The following is a 19,396-nucleotide window of genomic DNA, read 5'->3' as shown; positions in this document are numbered from 1 at the left end:
TTAGTAACGGCCTAGCAATAGAGACGATTTCTAGTCCCTGTTGACTCAGCTAGCTAACTTCAGCTAATGCTTTTTAGAGATCGTGGGATTCCCCAAATTGAATAAATACCTCACATATAAACACAAAACTGCTTTGCTAGCTCAATCTTGTTGTAACTACGATATCCGCTGAAAAAAATAATTTTTCCATGGACAGATTTAACTACTACTTCCGCAAACTTCACAGACATTTTTAAGCTAGCAGCGCCGTAGCACCAGCACAGCTAATGGAGGATGCAGGAGTGGAAGCTAAATATACTCTCAACTGAAGGGAAAATGGTTAAGTTTTGCTGTGTGTGGGGGTGCCAGATAACGATAAAGAGTGGAGAAGGGTTCAGGTTTTTCAGCGTGTGTGAGTGTAACTCGTCTCAGTCTCAGAGTTCAATCCACTCAGCAAAAGGTCAGTTTTGTTTTCCCCACAACTCCTAATCAGTTCAGTTCAATCCAGTTTCACAAACATAAAAGAAAGACAATTCAAAACTCCACTCTGGGTTTTCACTGCAGATTCCCCCACAAAACCAAACAAAACTAGCCAAAGACGCCAGCAAAGCAACCCGATACATGAAAAAAAGTCAACAGAAACGTCAGATAGGTCGGACCACCGTGTTTAACTAAATATCTTCAAACGTTACAGTTACAGCTGAAAATGGAAACAGAAAAAAACAAGTTTGCCAAGTTCACATATCTCCACAATTCAAATCAACCACCAGTCGTCTAGTGACTGTTGTTGTTAGTGCAACATCATGGTCTGTAGTTCTTATGAAAAGTGGAGTGATATTTTTAGTGATGAGGCTTTTTTCATTTGAGCACGGCTAGGTGTGCTGTCATGCTGATTTAAGCATGTTCTAAATGTCTTGTTGACCAATCAGATTGCTTGGTCAGATCTACATGTTTAGATTATTATTATTAATTTAATTATTATTACAGGTCGACCAAGTCAGTTGTGGAATCCACAAACGTAGAGCTCAACAATTACCATAAGAAAAACTAAGTGCAACCTAAGCTTAAATAAATACATACATTTAGGCTTGAGCTAAACACACATTGTTCTGTTATTTGATATTTATGGTCTAATTTCAAAAAGGAGGCCTGTCATGTTTCACAAGTGACATAGAAATGTGTGATTTTAGTAGAAAAAGGCTCATGTCAGTGGTTCCATAGTGTAGTGGTCATCACGTCTGCTTTACACGCAGAAGGTCCTGGGTTCAATCCCCAGTGGAACCAGAACTCTGTCATGTTGTAAGATTGCTAAAGTCAATTGTAGAGTCATCAAATGCATGTAATCAAAACTTTGGCCCAACTAAAAATGCAATGCAATTGTTTTCTTATAATTTCTTTACTGCAATTTGGGGTTCTGTAATCACAACCAGTAATCACCTGAACTTGATTGAAGTCAATTGTGGAACCAACAAAGGTAATCCTGTTTCATAAACTAAGAAAACCTGATGTAAATATAACCTTAACCAACATATTCTCATGACAAAAAGTGACTGCAGATTGTGAGAGTTACAGTATCTAAGTATGGAACAGTCTTGGGATGCAACATATTGTTTTTAATGACAAGACTATGTCTAGATCAGCATCAACGTTTATAGTCTCACTTTAAACATACAGTCTGCCACATTTTAGAATGAAATCATAAAAGCCACTGGTTCCATAGTGTAGTGGTCATCATCTCTGCTTTACACGCAGAAGGTCCTGGCTTCAATCCCCAGTGGAACCAGTCAACAAACACATGTAACAAGAATTTTGACCTAATGCTTGCTGTAACTAAAAATGCTTTAACCTCAATTCAACCAGAAATGCAGTCATTCCTTATGTTTGCTTATAGTTTCTTTACTGCAGTTTGGGGTTCTGTATCTTGAGCAAGAACACTGACATGTGGACGGGAATTAAACCACCAACCTACTGATTAGGGGACAACCTCAGTTTAAAAGTTTGGCCTGCCACGGTTTAGTGGAAATGACATGGTTTTGGTATAAAAAACCAAAAGGCCTGGTTCCATAGTGTAGTGGTCATCACGTCTGCTTTACACGCAGAAGGTCCTGGGTTCAACCCCCAGTGGAACCAGAACTCTGTCAGATTGCCGCATGACTAAAGTCAGTTGTGGAATCCACTAAGATTTCAACTTACCTTAGGAGAAACTTGCTGCAACCTCAGCTCAACCAAAAGGTACAAAATTCTCTGTACCTATACTCTACTGTATAAATATATATTTTTTTGTTATTTAATAAATATAGACATTTATAGTCTACTTTCAAAACACATCCCTGCCACATTTCACAAGAAGTGACATAAAAATGTGTGATTTTAGTAGAAAGAGACTCATGTCAGTGGTTCCATAGTGTAGTGGTCATCACGTCTGCTTTACACGCAGAAGGTCCTGGGTTCAATCCCCAGTGAAACCAGAACTCTCTCATCTTGTCACATCAAAACAATGGTGCAATCAACTAGGTATTTCTTGACCTAAACCTTGCCTTAACATATTCTCACTAATACTGTTAACAAATGTATGATTGTATGATAATAGCAGGAAAACCACAATCTAAAGATAACTTTAACTAAAATGCTCAAACTCGACCAAAGTGTGGTTTTCCCTAATTCCATATTTCTTTCCTGTAAACTAAAAGAAAAACTCTACCTAAACCATTTTTCACCACTAGACTACAATCAGAATCACTTCTATACTCAGATTAGATCAGAAAAAAATCGCAGTAAAGTGGTTCCATGGTGTAGTGGTCATCATGTCTGCTTTACACGCAGAAGGTCCTGGGTTCAATCCCCAGTGGAACCAGATCTCTGTCATGTGATTAGAGTTGACAGACTGCTCCATTCAACAGATGTGTGATGTTATGGTCATCAGAGGAAAAACTGTGTCAGAAACCTAAAGCTGGCTGTAACTAAAGCCCCGCAGATTGGAGATGTGCATTTATCTTTTCTTACACTTGTTAGTAAGTAGAAGGTCACAATACAGTTGCTCCAGTGTGGTCATCACATCTACTTTACACGCAGAGGTAATCACCTTTATTTGCTTGAAGTCAACTGTGGAACCAACAAAGATAATCCTGTTTCATAAAATAAGACTAAATATAGCCTTAACCAACATATTCTCACTAACACGGTGTGTTTTAAATCATATCTGAAGACTGGAGCTTCACAGTATCTGTCAGTGGAACACTCCCCTCTTCTCATTTCTCAGTTTGTACATCTTCAGTTCCTTCCTTCGTCTTCTCTCCTCGCCTCTTATTCCCTCCCACCTGAGGTACGAGCGGAGGAGGCGAGGAAGAGAGGAGGCGAGTCAACAGGCATTTAACATAATGAGACATCCCTGCTTCAGAGCCGTCATGTCATTTAAATATGATGTTTGGCACAGCTGCTTCATCTGTCCATTGTTGTGTTATAGCCTACAGCATACAGCCGCTATATTTTATGCTCTATGTCAGATGAGCATAACAGTGTTCATGGCAACTTATATACTTTTAATTCAAATCACAACGTGGTATAATGTGACAGGAATGCACGGATGTCATATGTTGTTATTTTTTATTTAACACACACATGCACACACACACTACAAATGGTTGTATATTCCTGCTGTGTCTTTTATACATCACGGCACAGGTGACGAAAAGACTTCCGCAAAGGATACACGTGTGCATCCTCGCTCCTCTCTCCTCGAGATGCATTTTAGGAACTGAAACATCCTCAGAGGAGACGAGGAGGCACAAAATAGAGAAATGAGAAGAGCCCACTGTGTTTAGATGTTATAGCAGTGTTTTAGTTTAAACCCAGATCACTACTGAACACTTCTTAATAAGTAGCAGCTTAAATGCGGTGGTTCTATAGTGTAGTGGTCATCACGTCTGCTTTACACGCAGAAGGTCCTGGGTTCAATCCCCAGTGGAACCAGAACTCTGTCATGTTGTCAGATTGCTAAAGTCAATTGTAGAGTCATCAAATGCATGTAGTCAAAACTTTGGCCTAACTAAAAATGCTTTAACCTCAACTCAACCAGCAATGTCATTGTTCCTTATGTTTGCTTATAATTTCTTTACTGCAATTTGGGGTTCTGTAATCACAACCAGTAATCACCTTAACTTGCTTGAAGTCAATTGTGGAACCAACAAATGTAATCCTGTTTCCAAAACTAAGAAAACCTGATGTAAATATAACCTTAACTAACATATTCTCACAACAAAAAGTGACTGCAGATTGTAAGAGTTATGGTATGTAAGTATGGAACAGTGTTGGGATGCAACATATTGTTTTAATGACAAAATTATGTCTAGATCAGCATCAACATTTATAGTTTCAGTTTAAAAACTGGGCCTGTCATGTCTCACAAGAAATTAGATGAAAATGTATGGTTTTGGTATAAAAAATCAAAAGCCACTGGTTCCATAGTGTAGTAGTCATCACATCTGCTTTACACGCAGAAGGTCCTGGGTTCAATCCCCAGTGGAACCAGAACTTTGTCATCTTGTCCCATACTTCAAATCAATTGGGCAATCAGCAAGGTGTGTCCTTCCCTTTAGTAACAAAGACCTTCCCTTTACATATTCTAACTAATACTGTAAACAGTTGCCAGACTTTTCACCACTACACTACAGTCAGAATCACTTCTATATCCAGATTACATCATAAGATGTTATCGTGTGGTGGTTCCATAGTGTAGTGGTCATCACATCTGCTTTACACGCAGAAGGTCCTGGGTTCAATCCCCAGTGGAACCAGAAGTCTGTCATGATGTTAGACTGCTTAAGTTAATTGTACAGTCAACTAATGCTTGCTGCAACTAAAAATGCTTTAACCTAAATTCAACCAGAAATGCAGTCATTCCTTATGTTTGCTTATAGTTTCTTTACTACAGTTTGGGGTTCTGTATCTTGAACAAGGACACTGACATGTGGACGGGAATTAGACCACCAACCTACTGATTAGGGGACAACCTGCCCAACTTACTGAGACAAAGCCGCATCAAAGATCATCTTGTTTCATTAAATAAGAAACCCTGATCTAAATCTTGCCTTAACCAAGATATTCTCATTAATACTAGCACAAAATGTTTTCATACCTGCAGATTGGAGGCCTGCAGGTATCTGTCAGTGGAACCCAGTATTAAAATGTTATAGTAGTGTTTTATTTTATACACAGATTAATCATGAACACTTCTTAATAAGCAGAAGTTCACAATCCGGTGGTTATCATGTCTGCTTTACATGCACAAGGTCCTAGGCTCAATCCCCAGTGGAACCAGAACTTTGTCATTTTGTCCCATACTTCAAATCAATTGTGCAATCAACAAGGTGTTTTCAATTTAGGATTGAGCTGAATACAACTGGTTTTGTTATTTGATAAATACAGACATTTATAGTCTTATTTAAAAAAGTAGGCCTGTCACGTTTCACAAGAAGTAACATAAAAATGTGTGGTTTTAGTAGGAAAAGGCTTATGTCCGTGGTTCCATAGTGTAGTGGTCATCACATCTGCTTTACACGCAGAAGGTCCTGGGTTCAATCCCCAGTGGAACCAGAACTCTGTCATGTTGTCGGACTGCTAAAGTCAGTTGTAGAGTCATCAAATGCATATAATCTAAACTTTACTTAACTAAAAAAGCTTTAACCTCAATTCAACCAGCAATGTCATTGTTCCTTATGTTTTTTTGTTTTTTTTTTATAATTTCTTTACTGCAATTTGGGGTTCTGTAATCACAACCAGTAATCACCTTAACTTGGTTGAAGTCAATTGTGGAACCAACAAAGCTAATCCTGTTTCATAAACTAAGAAAACCTGATGTAAATATAACCTTAACTAACATATTCTCACAACAAAAAGTGACTGCAGATTGTAAGAGTTACAATATCTAAGTATGGAACAGTGTTGAGACGCAACATGTTGTTTTTAATGATAAGATTATGTCTAGATCAGCATCAACATTTATAGTTTCAGTTTAAAAAACTGGGCCTGTCACATTTTAGAGGAAATTATATGAAATGTGTGGTTTTGGTATGAAAAAAACAAAGGCCCTGGTTCCATAGTGTAGTAGTCATCACGTCTGCTTTACACGCAGAAGGTCCTGGGTTCAATCCCCAGTGGAGCCAGAACTCTGTCATAAGAACTGCCTCATGACTAGAGTTGACAGGCTGCCCTACTCAATTGTAACTCAACCAAAATGTGAAGTCCTTCTTTCTCAATGTCTTCCCTCATGTTGCTAATTTATTTCATTACTCTAAATCAATTAAATCTAAATTAAAACAAATTGACCTAAACCACTTTTGACTGCTAGACTATAGTCAAAAGCACTTCTATACACAGATTAGACCTGAAAACATCATAGTACATTGGTTCCATATTTTAGTGATCATCAAGTCTGCTTTACACACAGAAGGTCCTGGGTTCAATTCCCAGAGAAACCAGTACTCTGTCAAATTACTGCATGACTAAAGTCAGTTGTGAGATTCACAAATGTAGAGTTTGACAACTATCTACAAAAAACTTGATGCAACCTCAGCTCAACCAAAATATACAACATCCTCCCTATTATGTTACCTAAACTCTACTTAATAAACTTAGGTTCGAGCTAAATACATTTTGTTTTGCTATTTGACAAATATAGACATTTATAGTCTCATTTAAAAAAATAGACTTGTCACCTTTCAAAAGAAATTAAATAAAAATGTGTGGTTTTAGTAGAAAGAATTTCATGTCAGTGGTTCTCACAAATAAAAGTGACAGCAGATTGGAAGTGTTCCAGTATCTAAGTATGGAACAGTGTTGGGATGCAACATATTGTTTTTAATGATGATATTATGTCTATGTCAGCATCAACATTTATAGTTTAAAAAACTGGGCTTGTCACGTTTTAGAGGAAATTACATGAAAACGTGTGGTTTTGGTAAAAAAAAGCCCTGGTTCCATAGTGTAGTGGTCATCACGTCTGCTTTACACGCAGAAGGTCCTGGGTTCAATCCCCAGTGGAACCAGAACTCTTTTAAACTGCTGCATGATTAAAGTCACTTGTGGAATACACAAATACAACAATTACCTTAGGAAAAACTTGATGCACCTCAGCTCAACCAAAAGGTGCAATGTCTGTTGTAATATGTTACCAAAATCTACTACATAAATTTAGGCTTGAGCTAAATGTTATTTAATAAATATAGACATTTATAGTCTAATTTCAAAACACATCCCCGTCACATATCACAAGAAGTGTTTAGGTGGAAATTACATGGTTTTGGTATAAATAAACAAAAGCCCTGGTTCCATAGTGTAGTGGTCATCACGTCTGCTTTACACGCAGAAGGTCCTGGGTTATAAATACTTGACCTAAACAGTTGCCAGACTACTACAATCAATTGTGGTGTAAACAGGTGTATGATTGATTGAAAACAAAAAGGTTTAAAGGTAGCTTTAAATAAATGCTCAAATTAAACCAAAATGTGGTTTTCCCTAATTTTCTTTTTTATTTCTTTCCTGTAAACTGAAGGAAAAACTCTACCTAAACCACTTTTCACCACTAGACTACAGTCAGAATCATTTCTGTACCCAGATTATATTATAAAACTTTACATGTCAGTGGTTCCATAATAAAGTAGTCATCACGTCTGCTTTACACGCAGAAGGTCCTGGGTTCAATCCCCAGTGGAACTAGAACTCTGTCAAACTGCTGCATGATTTACAGTTCGTTGTGGAATCCTCAAATGTAGAGCTCATCAATAACCTTTAGAAATACTTGATGCAACCTCAGCTTAAATAAATACATAACAGCCTGAACTAAATGCACACTTTTGATAAATATAGACATTTATAGTCTCATTTCTAAAAGGAGGCCTGTCACATTTCACAAGAAGTGACATAAAAATGTGTGATTTTAGTAGAAAAAGGCTCATGTCAGTGGTTCCATAGTGTAGTGGTCATCACGTCTGCTTTACACGCAGAAGTTCCTGGGTTCAATCCCCAGTGGAACCAGAACTCTGTCATGTTGTCAGACTGCTAAAGTCAATTGTAGAGTCAACAGATGCATGTAACCAAACGCTTCACCTAATGCTTGCTGCAACTAAAAATGCTTTAACCTCAATTCAACCAGAAATGCTGTTATTCCTTATCTTTGCTTATAGTTTCTTTACTACAGTTTGGGGTTCTGTATCTTGAACAAGGACACTGACATGTGGACGGGAAATAAACCACCAACCTACTGATTAGGGGACCTCCTGCCCAACTTACTGAGACAAAGCCGCATCAAAGATCATCTAGTTTCATAAAATAAGAAACCCTGAGTCCTTCTTTCTCACAGTCTTCTCTCATGTTACTAATTTATTTCTTTACTGTAAACTAAAATAAATTGACCTAAACCACTTTTGACTGCTGGACTATAGTCAGAAACACTTATATACACAGATTAGACCTGAAAATATCACAACGCAGTGGTTCCATAGTGTAGTGGTCATCACGTCTGCTTTACACGCAGAAGGTCCTGGGTTCAAACCCCAGTGGAACCAGAACTCTGACATATTGCTGCATGACTCAAACCAGTTGTGTTATCTAACAGTACAATCAAAAAGAAGCCTGAACTAAACCTTAAATTAACCAAAATACTAACCTGAGCTCAGCCTTAATATACTGATGTAAAAAAACAGCCAAAAGTCAAATCACTCTTAAAAATGATAAAATTCAGGACGAACTTAATAATAAATTGCAGTTAATTAATAAACAAAGCTGCATTTCTCTTGACAAGTGACACTACAGTAGGTTTTCATCCAGTGCTGACAAGATCTGGGTGTGTGTGTGTGTAAAGGCCTCAGGGGTAAACACAACCCTGTGACTGTGTGTGTTTGTGTGTGTGTGTTTGTGTGTGTGTGTTTGTGTGTGTGTGTGTGTTTGTGTGTGTTTGTGTGTGTTATCTCAACACTAACTGCTGCTCTGTTCTGCAGTCAGACGTGACGCTGACAGACTGAAGATATTCTAACTGTGTACATGTTTGTGTGTGATTCCATCTCTGTGGTTTCATAACAGATTTACTTCACATTATTTACATGACACACACATGACCTGAATCTCTGTCACATAGTCATATATACATATACAGTACATGGCTTTACATGTGACTGAACTGTAGACGTGTTAGGTAAAGGACGGGTTCACAAATCCTCCTGTTCATACTGAAGAGGAAGATCCCTTCATAATGCATTTACAATGGAAGTAAGTTTATCTGAAGCTAATATGAAGCTTCAGCATCCAAATGAGTCAAATCAAACATATATCTTTTAACGTTACAGTCTTTTTAGTGGCAGTTTTTGGTGTCATACTGGTGTTTTACATTCCCGTGCTTCACTTTGGCTGCTTTTTCATTGCAAATCAGAGTTTTCAATCTTTTACTTCCTGTATCGGCTAGTTGTGAACAAGTCATGAGGTGACTTCACACTCATTCAGACGTGTTTATTGGACAATGGGAAACATGTCATAAGAACCAGTTATGAACGACCATAAAAGTGACCTTTACTTTTTCAACCGGAGCTCCTACATCTGACATTAACCGTGTTAACTGTGACGACTAGCAGCGACTGACAGATGAGAGTAGATGCAATAGAGACTTTGCCTTTTTACAAACTAAGAATTGCTTTTCAGTGAATTATTTATTACTTTATATACTTTGTGTTTTATTTATTTTCAATCTTCTGTGTTTTGTTATTGTAAAGCACTTTGTAACTCTGTTTTGAAACGTCCTATAAAGTTTATTATTATTATTATTACTACAGAGTTACTCATCTCAAAGCTACTGTAACATTAAATAATCCTCCCCTGAGCTTTAAGGTTCAGGTTGAAGATGAATGGAAATTCCTTTCAGGTCACTGAAGGTGAAAGTGTTGCAGAGTGTTTTTCTGGCGCAAGCAGAACAAACAGTGTGTGACTTTCTCACATCGTTCATGTGATGCTTTGTGATGCGAGATCAGATCTTGATGTTTGATAAGATGTGACTAAAAGTGCGTCCTGTCCGATGAGGACGTGACTTTCAGCAGGCAGCTGATGTGCACGTTCAGCTGATTGAACGCTTGATACCGCTGACAGTGATGAGTAATCATGTCCAAAAGTCTAAATAAAAAATACTAAATACACAGTATACAGAAGTAAACTAAGAAAACTTACTTATTCAGTTTATTTCTGAAGCCTATATGACACAACAGGAGGGCTGTAAGTAACGTTTATTAATCAATTAATCTTTTATCCTTAAAGTCACAGTGAAACAGAGGTTAGAGTGCCTCTAGTCATGTGACACAATATATGTGGGCAGAGTTTAGTTGCAAGAGGCGTTTAAATACAATCCGACAGATGTGATTGGATCACTCAAAAGTGGGCGTGGCTATGTAATTATGGTGCAATAATCACAGAAGGAGAATAAGACGGGAGAAATTAATAAATCATCACGTTCTTTGCAAATGTAAACACAGTTTTTGCCAAATGAAAGCTAACAGCTAGCATCACTAGCTAACAGTCTAGGTGCTGTTTTATATGACGGGTCAGAGACTCGTCCCAAATCATACCAAGTTGAAGATGAGTCATCAAAAATATATTTATGAAAAGAGAGAAGTTTTAATTTAAAAATGATTTTTTCTTTTTTTTTTTTTTTTACAGCAGCTATAATCTCTATTTTTATAATACCACTGTATGAAATGAGCGTGTAATGTGTTGGTAGTGGCTCGTAGTGATGAAACTGTGTGTGTGTGTGTGTGTGTGTGTGTGTGTGTGTGTGTGTGTGTGTGTGTTACATCAGACAGTCATTATGTAACACCGTCATCTGCTGGGAACAGACTGGGTGTCAGTGATGAGCTGCTGCTGTGTGTGTTTGTCTGTTTACTGATGCTTGTTTGTTTGTTTACCTCAGTTTTTTACAGTGAGATCTATTGATGAGTCATCACAAAAACATTTTTGGATTATTGATTAGTCAAATGATAAAGTTATGACAATATTAATTACTTGGTTTTAGCTTCTGAAATGAGAGAATTTGCTGCTTTTCTTTTCTTTTTTGTGTCTGTAAATTGAATCAATTTCACTTTTTTGGTGTTTTGATCGAGATGTGAACTGCAGCCATTCAAGACATTCATTTATTCTTGCAATAAATCCTGAAAATGTCCATATCTTTCTAGGTATGCCTTTGTTTTTATTGAATATAATATATCAAAATCCAATGAACATGTGTAACTCTGATTAATATGTACAAATCCAGCTCTGGAGCAGAACCTTCTCAGAACAGTTTGTTTGTTGTGTGTCTCGCTTTATATGTTTAGATAAGGACGGATTGTAATATCGTTGTTTATTCAATATTTATGTTTTTTGCAACCATTGCCTATAAGCTCCAGACATTCACAGGTTACATCAGAAAAATTCCATGTTAAGGATTTTGCAAGCATTCATGTCAACTGACAAAATTACATTATGTCCATTAAATCTGGCTTTAATTACACTGAATGATGGACTTTGGCGTCCATGTTTTTATGGTTTTCAGGCATTTCTGTGTTATTGAGCGTCAAGTCGGATATATCAGAGCTTTCAAAAAAATCTGAGTTTCTCAGTCATAATTAATACTTTGATGTTGACGTGAACACTGTAGCTTGAGTCCTCATTAAGACCAAGAAAGTGGATCACGGGATCACATCACTCCAGTTCTCAGATCTTCCTGTCTGTCAGAGAATTGATTTCAAAATACTGCTGTTAGTTTAAAAGACATTTCTGATCTGCTGCTACGTTATGAAGCATCCAGACCTCTCAGATGGTCTGGATCAGGTCTGGATCAGGTCTGGATCAGGTCTGCTTTCTGTCCCCAGAGTCCAAAACTAAACCTGGAGAAGCAGTGTTCAGTTTTTATGCTCCAAATATCTGCTGCAACTCTCTTCTTCTTCTTCTTCTTCGTCTTTTAAATCAAGGCTGAAGACTTTTCTGTTTGCCTTTTATTAAATCAAATAATTATTAATTTCTTCCACTGAACTGTAACTTTTATTCTTGTGTTTTATGTCTTATTCTATTTCAGCTTGTTTTTATTCTCTGTTCTCTTACAGCAGCTCTTTAATGACTGTATTTGGTCGTATTTATGATGTGTTTCTTTTGCACTTTACATTAATGTTTTTAATGTTTTATGTAAAGCACTTTGAATTGCCTTGTTGCTGAGAGATGTGGTGTATAAATAAACTTGCTTTGCCTTTCAACCTCCAAACTGTTGAGGCTTTAAACATCAACGCTCCTCTGTGTAATGAACAGGGGAAATTAATTTAACGTGTACTGAATGGAGCCTCGCTGGCATCCATCTTTTCAATTTTCAGGGGGGCCGTCAGGCTGAGTTTAAGAGCTCTAAACTGGTAGACGATAAGTTAATCCTTTTATCCGTATCCTTGCCGCGGGCGACCGAAATAAACACTGCGATGGGAGTTTGTTGGGTGGAATCTGGTAAGAGCTGCGACTGCGAGAGGAAGGAACAGGAAGATACTGCACAGAGGGACAGAAACCAGAAGGGATTCATACAGAGATGTGAACTGTTTTTATTGAACTGGGAGGTGAAAAAGTGGGTAAATGTGACTTCTGCCTAATAAGATTTAATACAGATGTGTTCTCATGTTGTAGCAGCAACGGTGGGTGTACTGGAACACACACACCCTGCACATTTTACTATAAGTAACATATTGTAATATGTAATACATTGTAATTACGTCAGCAGTGCAGCAGCTCATCTCATCATCTCGTCCTGGAGATGCTTCCTGCTCTGCCTGACTCAGTGTCATCGATGTCAGGTAGTTTTTTTTCTTGTTGACAGAGTTTAATATTGTGCCTCAGTGTGTCAGCTTCACATCTGTATCAGCTTGCAATTATCTATTTCATCTCCACAGGAAGCTGGCAGATGTTGACTCTTAAAATAAAAAACCTTCTCTCCAACCTTAAAGACATGCTGGACTCAGGATTATGTTCAGTGATAATTTCAAATTCTTGCTTTCTAATATTTACACAAGGCAACTACAGTGAAAGTTGGTGAAACATTGTGGTTATGATGAATAAAATATGGTTAAAAGATAATTCTAGTGATTTTCTATATTTTTCTTCTTGTCAACAAATCTCATGTTTGGATCCAAACCAACAATGAACTGATCTACTAACAATCTGATATATCTTATTCCTCCGTTGTTGTTCCAGAAACTATTAAAAACACGTCAGAGAGTCACACCGCTGCACTGGATCACATGTTCCTTCATCCAGCCTGGTCACCAGAATAAAACGTTGGCACTGTACGTTTCTGCAAACCACAGAAATGTTGAATATCTACGTTTCAACACGTGAAATACGTAGCATATTAACATTTCAACAAGACGTATCATATCAACATTTCTAAAGTGATGTAGTTCACATGTGATCTATATGAGTCAATCTTTCCTATATAGGAGGAGGAGGGGCAGGTGGATGTTTGGAAATCAGCTGAGAACACGGTTCGAGACCACCTCGAAACCGAAACCAATGTCCGCTTCCTGTTTCAACTGACAAAAGCGGGTGTTTTTAGCGAGACGCCAGGACACTTGCAGCCATTTTTCTGGCGAGAAAACCGTCTTTTTTTTAGTGAGACAGTAACCCTAACCCCAACCCTAACCATAACCCTAACTCTAACCTAACCCTAACCCCAACCCTAACCATAACCCTAACCCTAACCTAACCCTAACCATAACCCTAACTCTAACCTAACCCTAACCCTAACCATAACCCTAACCTAACCCTAACCATAACCCTAACCTAACCCTAACCCCAACCCTAACCCAACCCCTAACCCTAACCATAACCCTAACCATAACCCTAACCCTAACCCTAACCCTAACCCCAACCCTAACCTAACCCTAACCATAACCCTAACCCCAAGCCTAACCCAACCCCTAACCCTAACCCCAACCCTAACCATAACCCTAACCCTAACCCATAACCCTAACCTAACCCCTAACCCTAACCTAACCCCAACCCTAACCATAACTCTAATCCCAACCCTAACCTAACCCCAACCCTAACCCCAACCCTAACCTAACCCTAACCCCTAACCCTAACCCCAACCCTAACCATAACCCTAACCCCTAACCCTAACCTAACCCTAACCCCTAACCCTGACCCTTAAAATAAAAACGGCTTAAATAAAAACATAACCCTAACCAAGTGGTCTTTGTGTCTAAACCTAACCAGACCTTAACCACAGCATTGTCACACCATAAAACATCATTATTTAATGGGTAGAAATATTAATATGCTACGTTTGTAGAAATGTTGATATGATACGTAATTCACGTGTTGAAACGTATATATTCAGCGTTTCTGTGGTTTGCAGAAATGTTCAATGCCAACCTTCTGGTGACTGGGTTGCTTCATCATGAAGGCCATGGCTACCGTAGTGAGCGGGAACACGGTTCTGTTTACAGCTTCACTAACATCACAACCTCTTGACTTTACAATATATAAATTTCAGTTCCTCAAAGAACTTAAAAACAAAGTCAATGACTCATCAACGTGTTTCAGTGCTTCAAACTTGAAGACGACACTTCAACCCCTTACAGTGATGTTATGTTCAACCTCTGTCAGTCCTATAATCTCTAATTACAATTCAGCGTCTTTCAGTTTTACAGCTTTAACTGACACTTCAGCTGCTTTCAGTGTTTACACTTCTCAGTGTTTGCTGCCACTGACTCCTGAATGGAGTCATTCATGTTTCACCTGCTCTAAGACTAAATGTCTAAATGTAAACCGGCTCACAGCTCAGTCAGCCTTCAGTGGATGTTCAGTCAATAATCTAAGAGACAGTCCTGTCTGTTCTGTCTTCAGACTAAAATAAACCTGCATGTGTGTGTGTGTGTGTGTGTGTGTGAGCAGGTGTGACAGCCGTTCATTCATCCTGTTGGTACAGTCGACTCTCACCTGAGCAGCAGCGGAGAGGCTGAATAAATCACAGCAGCGTCTCCAGACATTCAGCAGCTAAAAACAGGACAGAGGAGACGGAGAGAGAGAGAGAGAGAGGCCGGCTCCTCGTCCCCCGAGGAGACTCCTGAAACATCTGAAATATCTCTGCTGCTCTGCGAAGGCCGCAGGCTGCACAGCTCCCAGGAACGCTGAGAAAAATGGAATCCGAAGTTTCACTGCTGACCCGACAAATGACTCAGAACAACATCACTGCGGTATCACTCCAGTACGAGACTGAACGAGCTCCATCCTCAGTCACTTTAAACATGAATCCAATGAAACATATGTCACTCAGTATGTCAGAGATATTCATGGTCCACAGAGGATGATTCTCAATTATTTCAATGCATTTCATGTTGAGTTGAACACAAACTCACTATGACAAAGAACACGGTTGGTGCGTCTATTTCTATGTAGCTGCACGTCATTACGGTTAGTATATCGGCTGTTTGGAGTCAAACTAGTGTGAATGACTCTCTCCATCACCGCCACCAGTGTCTAGACTCCTATTCATGCATTCATCGCCCCCTCACAATGGAGTCTAATCGCCAAAGACTTTTACATTCATTATCATGCTGTTCAATAAACACCGTTCACAATGTAAAACTGAGTCTCTCCTGATTGAAATTTATTTACCGCCTCTAACTGAATGCCGAACACATCACCTCTATCACCTCTCGCTCTTCGCTGGCGGCCCGTTACCGCCCGCGAGCCGGCGAGTAGCCTGTTTATTCACAGACGTTGTACAACGACATTTTCCAACAATTTATGTGACTTTGTGCCAAACTGTAGTGATGATCTTCTCCTTCACAGTCAAGACTAAATTTCCTGTCCCACCAGCACCTCACTTTTTGTTTGTCGGTGTTTCGGGAAATCGCTACAGAGTCTCCAGATGAATTTCAACCTCATTTGCATAAAGTTAAACATGTTCAACTTTATGCAAATCATTTTTCTGGTCAGTCACGCAAACTCTCTACAGAGGGTGTAAGTTTAGGCAGCACTTCGACTGTCATGGTGTAAGTTTATGATACGTCACACTGCAGGATGTGTCAGACTGTAAAACATCAGTTTCAGGCTGTCAGACTGTGAGATGAATGTGTGGTTAATCGTAGCGTTACGGTGTAAATAGACAGAGACACGTCATCAGCTCTGATGTCACACAAACTGCTTTTTCATTTCGCCTCCGTCGTTTTTTGGTTTGTGTGCATGTTTCTGTTTTTTTGCTAAACTTTGGAGACGCTGATATTGAAATTATGACACGGTACAATAATGTACAGAGGACTGAAGATACATCAAATATATTGTACATACAGTATTATCAACTCAAGTCTATTTTTATTGAGTGTTATGTACAATATGAATACTATTAAGTGGTCAAAACTAATAATTTCTGTTTACGGATAAAAGGAGCTGCAGTGGAACACAAATGTTCCACTGCAGCTCAAAAAAAGGCATCAAAAGCTCGGATGCAGGCGATAAATTAGACAAAATATATCTAACATATATCAAAACTAAAACAAAAGAACTGCACAAACTGCTTCTGGAAAGAGAATTTAAGTACAAAATGAATCTGCGTGTCGGCTGAAAATGCTAATCTAGTAATATATCATTGATATTGTTAATAATATCATAATACACAGAGGAAACTGATACTTAAATGTTATTTATCATATATTACTCACACACCATTCTCTGAATCAACTGCATGTTAAGAGCAAATTGATGCTGTTGTCCTAAAAACAGTGTTGTTAGCTGATGACTGATGGTGGTAGTGTGTGTGGGGAGGTGTGTGTGTGGGGGGGGGAGGGGTGGAGGTGGATCATCAGTATCTCCCCGGGCTCGGGCCGGAACCGGAGCGAAGCAGCAGCAGCAGCAGCAGCAGCAGCAGCGCTGGACTCCAACACATCTTTATCTTTCAGGTGAGAATCCATCATGGCTATTATTACCTGAGGCTGTGCACTGCATCTATCACACACACACACACACACACACACACACACACACACACACACACAGGCACACACACGCACACACACACACACACTGAGCGAGTATGTGTGTTGTACAAAGACTCACACCAGGTGCTCTGTCACTGTCTCTTTACTTTCTCATGAACTAACACACACACACACACACACACACACACACACACACACATACACATTTCTCCTGTGAGAATGAAGACAGTCGCAGGTTTGAAGCTCAGCTGAAATAAAAATATTTAACTGCTTAACTGCCAAAGTGCTGTTGAGCAAAGCGCTGACCTCCCATCTTATTAAACCATTAATATAACTGGTGCATTCCTGCCATCAGATTTAATGCAAATTATAAAAAATTGTCAAATTAGAAAAGGTGCTTTAACAAAATTTTACCAAACAAAACCTTTCAGAATAATTCAGAAACATTTGGCTCTGACTGAGATCAATAATAAATCAGCCACAATCACCGTATTGATCCAAATATCCAGGACGACGACGCTGATTATGAGACGATGTCAAATATTCCAACAGCTGTTTTATGTAAAAAAGATACGACACGCTTTCACACTCATCTTGCTGGGAAACTTTCCTTTTTGATAAAGCTTATAGTTAGGGCTGACCAGGCTCGCCTTGGATCAGCCCTTAGTTATGCTGCTATAGGCCTAGACTGCTGGGGGACTTCCCATGATGCACTGAGCTCCTCTCTCCTCCTCCTCCTCTCCATCTGTATGCATTCATGTAACATCAATGCATGTCACTAACTTTGCTTCTTCCCCTGAGTTTTTTTTTGTGCTTTCTCATCTCACAGGAAACCCCGGGTTCTGGGCCGAGCCTTCGCGGTCCTTCACAGTCCTGATGGCGTCCTTCCCTGGCTGTTGCTGTTGTCGTTGTTGTTATGATTGTTGTTATTCTGACCCCCCCCCCCCCCCCCCCCCCCCTTTCCCTCTTTCTTTCTCTCTCTCAACCCAACCGGTCAAAGCAGATGGCCGCCCACCAAGAGCCGGGTTCTGCTTGAGGTTTCTACCCGTTAAAGGGGAGTTTTTCCTTACCGCTGTCACCAAGTGCTGCTCATGGGGGAATTGTTGGGTCTCTATAAATTAAAGAGTTCGGTCTTGACCTGCTCTGTGTGAAAAGTGATTGATTGATTGATTGATTGAAAGTTTCCCTGAGACAGTGGTTACATACTACTACTACTACTAATAATAATAATAATGATAATAACAGTTTTGATTATTGATTATGAAATGCAAGTGGAATAAACAAGGTGTAGGTATCCATCAGGCTGGTGTAACGTTAGCGTTCACACTGTCATCCAATCTTTAAACTAGACTTGCAAGCAGCAGTTATATGAAAATAATGTTTAAATATTAGTAATTAAAATTCCCAACTGCTGATGAACTTGCAAATGCTTTCTTGCTCACTTGGATTAAACCAATCTAACATTAGCAGAAGTTAAACACAGTCGCTAACTGTGTAATCAAATGTAAGTCTGTCCTCTGAGTGAGATGTTACTGATGTTTGGGTTTGATGATTATATGATGTCATTTATTGTTTGAATTTATTTCCTCTTTGGCAGAGGAACTTAAAACACGAGCTTTCAGGAACTCTAAGCTAACCAAACACTTTTAGCGCCGACTGATTCTCACTATAAACACAGTGGCGGAAACTCACTAGCCTAGCGACATTAATACTACAAACAACCCATGATGCAACACTCTCTCCATTCAAAATGAAGAGCTGATGTTGTAAACATGCGACAGTAAGACAACCTCCACGTTCTCAAGAATAAAATATTGTCTTATATTCAGGCCGATGCAGTAAATAACGTGTGTTTTATTCTGTTCTGTTATCTTTTCCCTGAGTTTGTCTTCTCAGGCAGAGCTCACTGTCAGGCTTCCAACTACCACTAATCACTGATGTAATTGTACTTTTTGAGTAGTTTTAGTAGTTATATATATACTTGTGAACTATTATTTTCATTATAAATTAATCTGTGGATTATTTTCTTGATTAATCAGTTCAATTAGTTGTTCCGTCCATAAAATAACAATCAGTGTTTCTAAAAGTCCAAGACGACGTCCTCAAATGTCAACAATCCAAAGATATTCAGTTTACTGTCACAGAGACTAAAGAAACCAGAAAATATTCACATTTAAGAAACTGGAATCAGAGAATTTGGACATTTTTCCCCCAAAAACCAATTATCAAAGTAGTTGGTGATTAATGTAAGTTGGCAACTAATTGATTAATCAACTAATCATTGCAGCTCTAATTTAATGGAAACATAACTAATATCTGTGTGAAGACGAGCTGTAAACTGTTGTTGTAACGCTTTTTCCCGTCGATTCGTCCTCTGAAGCTCAGATACGATCACGCTGCTCGGACCGATTCTGAATCCTCTGATGGGATTT

The 19,396-nt window shown here is 38.8% G+C and overlaps 1 protein-coding gene and 13 non-coding genes across 14 annotated transcripts in view; 13 read left to right on the top strand and 1 right to left on the bottom strand.

Annotated features, from left to right (window-relative positions):
* LOC137183673 (nuclear receptor ROR-alpha A-like) overlaps positions 1-19,396 on the bottom strand; it is a 105,961-nt gene that overhangs the window by 55,796 nt on the left and 30,769 nt on the right. The window lies entirely within an intron of this gene.
* On the top strand, positions 1,191-1,263 carry trnav-uac (transfer RNA valine (anticodon UAC)). Its single transcript has one exon. It is a non-coding gene; the product is annotated as a tRNA-Val (tRNA).
* Positions 1,690-1,762, top strand: trnav-uac (transfer RNA valine (anticodon UAC)). The gene has a single exon. It is a non-coding gene; the product is annotated as a tRNA-Val (tRNA).
* trnav-uac (transfer RNA valine (anticodon UAC)) lies at positions 2,037-2,109 on the top strand. Its single transcript has one exon. It is a non-coding gene; the product is annotated as a tRNA-Val (tRNA).
* Positions 2,375-2,447, top strand: trnav-uac (transfer RNA valine (anticodon UAC)). The gene has a single exon. It is a non-coding gene; the product is annotated as a tRNA-Val (tRNA).
* Positions 2,761-2,833, top strand: trnav-uac (transfer RNA valine (anticodon UAC)). The gene has a single exon. It is a non-coding gene; the product is annotated as a tRNA-Val (tRNA).
* On the top strand, positions 3,876-3,948 carry trnav-uac (transfer RNA valine (anticodon UAC)). The gene has a single exon. It is a non-coding gene; the product is annotated as a tRNA-Val (tRNA).
* Positions 4,434-4,506, top strand: trnav-uac (transfer RNA valine (anticodon UAC)). The gene has a single exon. It is a non-coding gene; the product is annotated as a tRNA-Val (tRNA).
* Positions 4,700-4,772, top strand: trnav-uac (transfer RNA valine (anticodon UAC)). Its single transcript has one exon. It is a non-coding gene; the product is annotated as a tRNA-Val (tRNA).
* On the top strand, positions 5,499-5,571 carry trnav-uac (transfer RNA valine (anticodon UAC)). Its single transcript has one exon. It is a non-coding gene; the product is annotated as a tRNA-Val (tRNA).
* On the top strand, positions 6,068-6,140 carry trnav-uac (transfer RNA valine (anticodon UAC)). The gene has a single exon. It is a non-coding gene; the product is annotated as a tRNA-Val (tRNA).
* On the top strand, positions 6,950-7,022 carry trnav-uac (transfer RNA valine (anticodon UAC)). Its single transcript has one exon. It is a non-coding gene; the product is annotated as a tRNA-Val (tRNA).
* Positions 7,938-8,010, top strand: trnav-uac (transfer RNA valine (anticodon UAC)). The gene has a single exon. It is a non-coding gene; the product is annotated as a tRNA-Val (tRNA).
* On the top strand, positions 8,468-8,540 carry trnav-uac (transfer RNA valine (anticodon UAC)). The gene has a single exon. It is a non-coding gene; the product is annotated as a tRNA-Val (tRNA).

Source organism: Thunnus thynnus, chromosome 1, assembly GCF_963924715.1.
Source record: "Thunnus thynnus chromosome 1, fThuThy2.1, whole genome shotgun sequence".
NCBI classification, from domain to species: Eukaryota; Metazoa; Chordata; class Actinopteri; order Scombriformes; family Scombridae; genus Thunnus; species Thunnus thynnus.
Note: the sequence above shows the minus strand (reverse complement) of the source record. Positions and strands in the feature narration are given on the sequence as shown.